Raw genomic sequence first — 9,358 nt, 5'->3', positions numbered from 1 at the left:
TCCCCATCATCCTCCTCATCCTCCACCTCCTCTTCGCCCGCTACCTCGTCCTGTACACTGCCCTGACCAGACAATGGCTGACTGTCATCAAGGCTTCCCTCTTCCTCTGGTGCAGACGCCTGCTCCTTTATGTGCGTCAAACTTTGCATCAGCAGACGCATTAGGGGGATGCTCATGCTTATTACGGCGTTGTCTGCACTAACCAGCCGTGTGCATTCCTCAAAACACTGAAGGACTTGACACATGTCTTGTATCTTCGACCACTGCACACCTGACAACTCCATGTCTGCCATCCTACTGCCTGCCCGTGTATCCTCCCACAAATAAATAACAGCACGCCTCTGTTCGCACAGTCTCTGAAGCATGTGCAGTGTTGAGTTCCACCTTGTTGCAACGTCTATGATTAGGCGATGCTGGGGAAGGTTCAAAGACCGCTGATAGGTCTGCATACGGCTGGCGTGTACAGGCGAACGTCGGATATGTGAGCAAAGTGCACGCACTTTGAGGAGCAGGTCGGAGAACCCAGGATAAGTTTTCAATAAGCACTGCACCACCAGGTTTAAGGTGTGAGCCAGGCAAGGAATGTGTTTCAGTTGGGAAAGGGAGATGGCAGCCATGAAATTCCTTCCGTTATCACTCACTACCTTGCCTGCCTCAAGATCTACTGTGCCCAGCCACGACTGCGTTTCTTGTTGCAAGAACTCGGACAGAACTTCCGCGGTGTGTCTGTTGTCGCCCAAACACTTCATAGCCAATACAGCCTGCTGACGCTTGGCAGTAGCTGGCCCATAATGGGACAACTGGTGTGCAACAGTGTCATCTGCCGATGGAGTGGTTGGCCGACTGCGTTCTGTGGAAGAGCTGTAGCTTCTGCAGGAGGACGAGGAGGAGGAGGAGGGGGTGCGAACGCCTACAGCCAACTGTTTCCTAGACCGTGGGCTAGGCACAACTGTCCCTAAATTGATGTCGCCTGTGGACCCTGCATCCACCACATTCACCCAGTGTGCCGTGATGGACACATAACGTCCCTGGCCATGCCTACTGGTCCATGCATCTGTAGTCAGGTGCACCTTTGTACTCACAGATTGCCTGAGTGCATGGACGATGCGCTGTTTAACATGCTGGTGCAGGGCTGGGATGGCTTTTCTGGAAAAAAAGTGTCGACTGGGTAGCTCGTATCGTGGTTCAGCGTACTCCATCAGGGCTTTGAAAGCTTCGCTTTCAACTAACCGGTAGGGCATCATCTCTAACGAGATTAGTCTAGCTATGTGGGCGTTAAAACCCTGTGTACGCGGATGCGAGGATAAGTACTTCCTTTTTCTAACCAGAGTCTCATGTAGGGTGAGCTGGACTGGAGAGCTGTAGATCGTGGAACTTTCGGGTGTGCCGGTGTACATGGCAGACTGAGAGACGGTTGGAGACGGTATTGTTTCCGCCGGTGCCCTAGATGCAATATTTCCTCCTACAAAACTGGTGATTCCCTGACCCTGACTGCTTTTGGCTGGCAAAGAAACCTGCACAGATACTGCCGGTGGTGCGGAAAATGGTGGCCTTACAGTGACGGAAGGGATGTTGCGTTGCTGACTAGCTTCATTGGCCGAGGGTGCTACAACCTTGAGGGACGTTTGGTAGTTAGTCCAGGCTTGAAAATGCATGGTGGTTAAGTGTCTATGCATGCAACTAGTATTTAGACTTTTCAGATTCTGACCTCTGCTTAAGCTAGTTGAACATTTTTGACAGATGACTTTGCGCTGATCAGTTGGATGTTGTTTAAAAAAATGCCAGACTGCACTCTTCCTAGACTCGGATCCCTTTTCAGGGATTGCAGACTGAGCTTTAACCGGATGGCAACGCTGTGCTCCAACAGGTTTTGGCTTTGACACGCGTTTTGGTCCAGATACGGGCCCGGCAGATGGAACCTGTTGCGATGTTGATGCCTGCTGCGGCCCCTCCTCCACCTCCGCTTCTGAACTACTGCCGCCTGCACCCTGTTCCCCCAATGGCTGCCAATCGGGGTCAATAACTGGGTCATCTATTACCTCCTCTTCGAGCTCGTGTGCAACTTCGTCTGTGTCACTGTGTCGGTCGGTGGTATAGCGTTCGTGGCGGGGCAACATAGTCTCATCAGGGTCTGATTGTGGATCTGTACCCTGAGAGGGCAATGTGGTGGTCTGAGTCAAAGGAGCAGCATAGTACTCTGGCTGTGGCTGTGCATCAGTGCACTCCATGTCAGAATATACTTGTAATGGGCATGGCCTGTTAAATGTTTCACTTTCTAAGCCAGGGACGGTATGTGTAAAGAGCTCCATGGAGTGACCCGTTGTGTCGCCTGCTGCATCCTTCTCTCTTGTTGTAGTTTTTGCTGAGGAGGACAAGGAAGCGACTTGTCCCTGACCGTGAACATCCACAAGCGACGCGCTGCTTTTACATTTACCAGTTTCGGAAGAGGAGGCAAAAGAGCTAGAGGCTGAGTCTGCAATGTAAGCCAAAACTTGCTGTTGCTGCTCCGCCTTTAAAAGCGGTTTTCCTACTCCCAGAAAAGAGAGCGTTCGAGGCCTTGTGTAGCCTGACGACGAAACTGGCTCCACAGCTCCAGACTTAGGTGGAATATTTTTATCCCCACGACCACCTGATGCTCCACTACCACTACCATCATTACCAGCTGACAATGAACGCCCACGACGACCTCTTGCACCAGACTTCCTCATTGTTTTAAAATCTTAACCAAAGTAACTTTATTTGTTGCTGTCAAACAACTTACACGGTGAGCTATAACTTCAGTATGATTTCAATATCCCTTAACAGGTTGGTGAGACCACAAGGAAAATCAGGCACAATGTTACACACTCTGTTTTCTGTGGCACAAAATCACAGAGATGACACACACGCAGGACTGTCACTCAAGCACTAATGTCAATATTAATCTCCCACCTAATTTATTTATTTTTTTTTCTCAGGGAGACTTTAGAAACCAAATAATATTTAAAAAAAAAAAAAAAAAAGGCTTTCTATGGCCCACAATTAGAGAGAGAGAGGTGGCACAACCAGGAGTCAAGACTGGCGCACAAGCTGAAAGGGCAATATTACTCTCCCACTGTTTTTTATGTATTTTTTGTTTTTTCAGGGAGACTTTAGAAACCCAATAATATTAAAAAAAAAAAATTAATAGGCTTTCTATGGCCCACTGAATGAGAGGGAGAGAGGTGGCACACCCAGGAGTCAAGACTGGCACACAAGCTGAAAGGGCAATATTATTCTCCCACTGTTTTTTTAGGTTTTTTTTTTTTTTTCAGGGAGAATTAGAAACCAAATAATATTAAAAAAAAAAAATAAATAGGCTTTCTATGGCCCACTGAATGAGAGGGAGAGAGGTGGCACACCCAGGAGTCAAGACTGGCACACAAGCTGAAAGGGCAATATTACTCTCCCACTGTTTTTTTAGGTTTTTTTTTTTTTTCAGGGAGACTTTAGAAACCAAATAATATTAAAAAAAAAAAAAAAAAAAAATAGGCTTGCTATAGCCCACTGAATGAAAGGGAGAGAGGTGGCACACCCAGGAGTCAAGACTGGCACACAAGCTGAAAGGGCAATATTACTCTCCCACTGTTTTTTTATGTATTTTTTGTTTTTTCAGGGAGACTTTAGAAACCCAATAATATTAAAAAAAAAAAATTAATAGGCTTTCTATGGCCCACTGAATGAGAGGGAGAGAGGTGGCACACCCAGGAGTCAAGACTGGCACACAAGCTGAAAGGGCAATATTATTCTCCCACTGTTTTTTTAGTTTTTTTTTTTTTTTTCAGGGAGAATTAGAAACCAAATAATATTAAAAAAAAAAAATAAATAGGCTTTCTATGGCCCACTGAATGAGAGGGAGAGAGGTGGCACACCCAGGAGTCAAGACTGCCACACAAGCTGAAAGGGCAATATTACTCTCCCACTGTTTTTTTAGGTTTTTTTTTTTTTTCAGGGAGACTTTAGAAACCAAATAATATTAAAAAAAAAAAAAAAAATAGGCTTGCTATAGCCCACTGAATGAGAGATAGCACACACAGCAGTGGCACACAAGCCCTGACTGAGGCCAATATTTTTCTCCCACTGATTGATGTAGTGTTTTTGTGTTGAGGTAGAATTTAGAACACAAATCACGGAAAAAATAAATAGGCTTTCTATGGCCCACTGAATGAAAGGGAGAGAGGTGGCACACCCAGGAGTCAAGACTGGCACACAAGCTGAAAGGGCAATATTACTCTCCCACTGTTTTTTTATGTATTTTTTGTTTTTTCAGGGAGACTTTAGAAACCCAATAATATTTAAAAAAAAAAATAAATAGGCTTTCTATGGCCCACTGAATGAGAGGGAGAGAGGTGGCACACCCAGGAGTCAAGACTGGCACACAAGCTGAAAGGGCAATATTATTCTCCCACTGTTTTTTTAGGTTTTTTTTTTTTTTTTTCAGGGAGAATTAGAAACCAAATAATATTAAAAAAATAAAATAAATAGGCTTTCTATGGCCCACTGAATGAGAGGGAGAGAGGTGGCACACCCAGGAGTCAAGACTGGCACACAAGCTGAAAGGGCAATATTACTCTCCCACTGTTTTTTTAGGTTTTTTTTTTTTTTCAGGGAGACTTTAGAAACCAAATAATATTAAAAAAAAAAAAAAAAAAAAAAATAGGCTTGCTATAGCCCACTGAATGAGAGATAGCACACACAGCAGTGGCACACAAGCCCTGACTGAGGCCAATATTTTTCTCCCACTGATTGATGTAGTGTTTTTGTGTTGAGGTAGATTTTAGAACACAAATCACGGAAAAAATAAATAGGCTTTCTATGGCCCACTCAGTGAGAGATGGCACACACAGGGATGGCACTGTAGCAGAAATGCCAATCTTAATCTCCCACAAAAAAAAAACAAAAAAAAAAAAAAAACTGTCCTACAATTACTATCTCCCTGCAGTAATGTAAGCCAGGTATGGCAGGCAGCAATAGGAGTGGACTGATGCACAAATTAAATAAAAAGTGTGGACAAACAAAAAAGATAGCTGTGCAGAAAGGAAGGAACAAGAGGATATGTGCTTTGAAAAAAGCAGTTGGTTTCCACAGTGGCGTACACACAGCAATACAGCTATCACGGAGCCTTCTAGGGCAGCCCAATGAGCTACAGCGCTGAGGGGAAAAAAAAAAAAAAATAGCTTCCACAGTCCCTGCACACCGAAGGTGGTGTTGGACAGTGGAAATCGCTGCAGCACAAGCGGTTTGGTGGTTAGTGGACCCTGCCTAACGCTCTCCCTGCTTCTGACGAAGCGGCAGCAACCTGTCCCTAAGCTCAGATCAGCAGCAGTAAGATGGCGGTCGGCGGGAACGCCCCTTTATAGCCCCTGTGACGCCGCAGACAGCAAGCCAATCACTGCAATGCCCTTCTCTAAGATGGTGGGGACCAGGATCTATGTCATCACGCTGCCCACACTCTGCGTTCACCTTCATTGGCTGAGAAATGGCGCTTTTCGCGTCATTGAAACGCGACTTTGGCGCGAAAGTCGCGTACCGCATGGCCGACAAGCACAGGGGTCGGATCGGGTTTCATGAGACGCCGACTTAGCCAAAAGTCGGCGACTTTTGAAAATGATCGACCCGTTTCGCTCAACCCTACCTTTGACCACTGGGTCTAATTGTGCTGAGTGGTAAGTTATTGGTCTTTGTTTGTCACTACAGTTTCAGCTGCCCCAGTGTCAATCAAAAAGTCAGCCTCCTTAGCCCCGTCATGTTAAGGTAGTAATCAAACTAGGACCAGGTATTGAGGGAACAAGAGCAGGCCACTACAGGCTACAGGCTCTACGCTAGGGACAGGCTGCACCTCAATGGGGAAGGTGCAGCTGTGCTGGGGGAGACAATGGCTAGAAGGTTGGAGGAGTGTTTAAACCAGGGATTGGGGGTGAGGGAATCCATTTTATAGGAGGGGAAGATAGTGCAGATAGAGACCTGGGCACAAATATGGAAGTTGGGGGTGGCGGTGGCATGGGGGGTGGGGTTAGAACAGTTAATAATTTAAGAAAGAATAGAGGTACAGAGAGGAACATCAAGTTTGTGAATACTAATGCCAGAAGCCTCGCCAACAAAATGGACGAATTAGAATTAATGTTGTTGTAGCATAATTATGACATGGTGGGGATATCTGAAACATGGCTGGATGAGAGCCATGACTGGGCTGTTAACGTGCAGGGCTATAGCCTTTTCAGAAATGACCGTACAGTTAAGCGAGGGGGAGGGGTGTGTCTGTATGTAAAATCGTCCTTAAAACCCAGCGTGATAATATAGGTGAATTTAATGAAAATGTAGAGTCCCTGTGGGTGGAGATAAGGGGAGGGGGAAAAATAATAAATTACTGATAGGGGTTAGTTATAAATCTCCAAAAATAATGGAAGCAATGGAGAATATCCTTGTAAAGCAAATAGATGAAGCTGCGACTCAAGGAGAAGTCATTATTATGGGGGACTTCAGCTACCCTGAAATAGATTGGGGAACAGAAACCTGCAGTTCTAGCAAAGGTAATTGGTTTTTGACAACTATGAGAGACAATTACCTTTCACAACTGGTTCAGGACCCAACAAGAAGGGGGGCACTGCTAGACCTAATATTAACCAACAGGCCAGACTGCATATCAAATATAAGGGTTGGGGGTCACTTGGGGAATAGTGATCACAAAATAATAAGTATACAGTGTGTATATTGGCGCCAAATCACCTGAAAGGGTAGGGTAGGATGTTGTGGGAGCTGCAAGTGGTTGCAACAGGTTCTGTGCCAATCCTGTTAGAAAAAACAACCAAGTAATGAAAAATAATACTAGAAACCACTGCGCTTCCCAAAAACAGCAGAATTTGCAGATAAAAACAAGACTTACTTGATAAGGATTTGATTAATAGATAAAGGAGCCGGAGGTTCCCATAGGAGTGAAGTGGAACCTGATTGAAATATATAGCTGAAAAAATGTAGCACAGTTATTGAGGTGTTAAAAAGAAGTGCACATATATTACTAAAGGGTATTGTATACACACTCACTTATTGTAAGAGGCTATTTATATGCTGTGCTGTAAGAAGTGTTCCTATGTAGGAACTGCCAATCCTCCTTCCTTAAAGGGTGTTTCTAAGGAGAAATAGCGGGTTACTAAATAAAGGGTGTCTAAATAACTTCAACCTATTGATAATATAGATACAGACTACTCACTGCTTATATTGGGGTCTGGTGGCTGCACCGATGGTGCTAGCTAGCCGCAGTGTGGTTTAGTCGATGCTAGTATAATAGAAGGATAGATGATGTTATAAGCGATCTATCGTACCATAGATAATTTTATCCTGAAACATGCAGAACTAGCGGTAACACAGGGATAAAGTTGTCCATTCACTCACCCGATACTTCTAAGGTCACTGTCTCTGGGTGTGATAGCGCTAATTAGGTCCGGTAATAGATAATGCAGGGAGATACCAGGGATTTCCTGCAGAAGCGCGTCCTGGCAAGCGTGCGGGAGCGCGGGAGATCACCAGCGCCTCGCGTGCCCCGGCCGGAAGCAACGCTGAGGACGCGGCGGTGACTAGGGGGCGGAGCTGTTGTGACGTCACACAGAGTAAGGACGGGAGCGTGGTGGAGACAAGCTGCCTACGCGTTTCGAGGGTTAACTTCCCTCTTCGTCAGGGCTATGTCTCCACTATAGGTGTCCGTCCTTATATAGTCCCCTGATTACAAGATAAGCTCACCTGGAACCCTTGATTAGCAACTAGCACCCTAATGGAGGTTAATTGGCCGCATAAAGTAATCCCTAATTGACAATCAACCTTATAGTTTGTGCTGGGATTCTGGATGGTACATTATTAATCACCATACCATAGAATAGTAAAAGGGACCCTGAGTTATGTAAAATCTTAAACATCCGATGCTCCTACGCATACCATTAGGTATTTAAATAGATAATTAGGGACCTTTATTGATTTATACTAACAGGATGTGTTGTAATTGCGGAGAGATAGTGTAATGTTAAAAACATATATTTATTTATATTTATTATAAAAAAAGGGATAAAAACAGGCCAAAGGTGAAAAAGTGCATGTAAATATGAATATAAATATAGTATATGGTAGACAATAAAAATTTGATAAAAGAAATACCAATTAAAAATGATGAAAGGAAAAACCAAACATCACATCTAGCCAACCCTATTATTTATTTATTAGCACCTGAGGGCATTTGGCAAATATAGATGTGAATAAAAATATTATTTAGTGATCCTAACATTAATCATATAAATGACTAGTGCAAATATTTTAAGAACACTATAAAATGTACTGAGATATATAGCTAAAATAGTCATAATCTCAAAACCACACACTCTTCCCCTGCATATCTCCGTTACTCTGCATGATGGGGTTATAAAGGAAGGGGTCAATGATGGGGGGGGGGGGGGGGTGGTAGGGGAAAGAGGTTATATTAAAAAGCATATAGTTCAATTTCTTGGTTTAAGCCAGTCGGAGCCAGACTGTCTAGGGTAAATATCCACCTAGACTCGACCCGAGACATGGCTTTAATATAATCCCCCCCTCTGGGATTACGTGGGACCGTTTGGATGCCCCAAAAAGATGTACCATGGAGGGAGTGATTGTGTTGTTCCAAATAATGTCGGGATAATGGATGGCCTATGAATCCCTTACTGATGTTATTAAAATGCTCCTTAATCCTGTCCAAAAGTCTTCTTTTTGTGCGACCTACATAGATCTTACCACACGGGCATTTTAATATATAGATGACCCCTGTGGTCTGACAAGTGATGTAGTCGTGAATGGCATATTCATTTAATTCATTGGCGTCCTTAAAGTTAGTGCGAACCACTTTCTTACTAGAGACACGTTTACAGCATGTACACTTGCCACATGGAATAAAACCTTGTGGTTTTGCTTGGGGCTTAGTTAAATATGTCTGTTTCTTGGGGTTTTGTATGGGAAGTACAGATTTTGTGGTTGGTGCTAATAAAAGTCCCAAGTTTTGTGCCTTTGTGTAGACAAACTTGGGTTGTGCGGGTAACAGGTCGCCAATGCACTTGTCCCCTTTTAGAATGGGCCAGTGCTTATTAATAATATTTTTGAACCGCCTATAGCCTGAATGGAATTGTGTTATGATAGGGACTTGCCCAATCTGTTCTTGTATAGTAGGGGGATTGCAAGTGGCTTTGGTTCTATGAATTAAAGCGTCCCTTGGCATAGTTTCTATTTCCATTCTTGTTCTTTTAAGAATGGATGCATCATAACCCTTTTCCTCAAACTGTGCTAATAAGTAATCGCTTTCCCTTCGGTACTCCTCGACTTCTGTACA

At 44.1% G+C, this 9,358-nt stretch overlaps 1 long non-coding RNA gene across 1 annotated transcript; it reads right to left on the bottom strand.

Moving 5' to 3' along the window:
- Window positions 1–6,744: 6,744 nt before the first annotated feature.
- Window positions 6,745–7,293, bottom strand: LOC143800917 (uncharacterized). The gene is made up of 4 exons (XR_013220633.1): window positions 7,226–7,293; window positions 7,060–7,144; window positions 6,902–6,979; window positions 6,745–6,807 (listed from the first exon to the last, which is right to left on the bottom strand). It is a non-coding gene; the product is annotated as an uncharacterized LOC143800917 (long non-coding RNA).
- Between the last annotated feature and the right edge of the window lie 2,065 nt (window positions 7,294–9,358).

The sequence above is a fragment of the Ranitomeya variabilis genome, chromosome 1 (assembly GCF_051348905.1).
Source record: "Ranitomeya variabilis isolate aRanVar5 chromosome 1, aRanVar5.hap1, whole genome shotgun sequence".
In the NCBI taxonomy this organism is placed as follows: domain Eukaryota; kingdom Metazoa; phylum Chordata; class Amphibia; order Anura; family Dendrobatidae; genus Ranitomeya; species Ranitomeya variabilis.
This window is presented reverse-complemented; position numbering and strand designations above follow the sequence as displayed.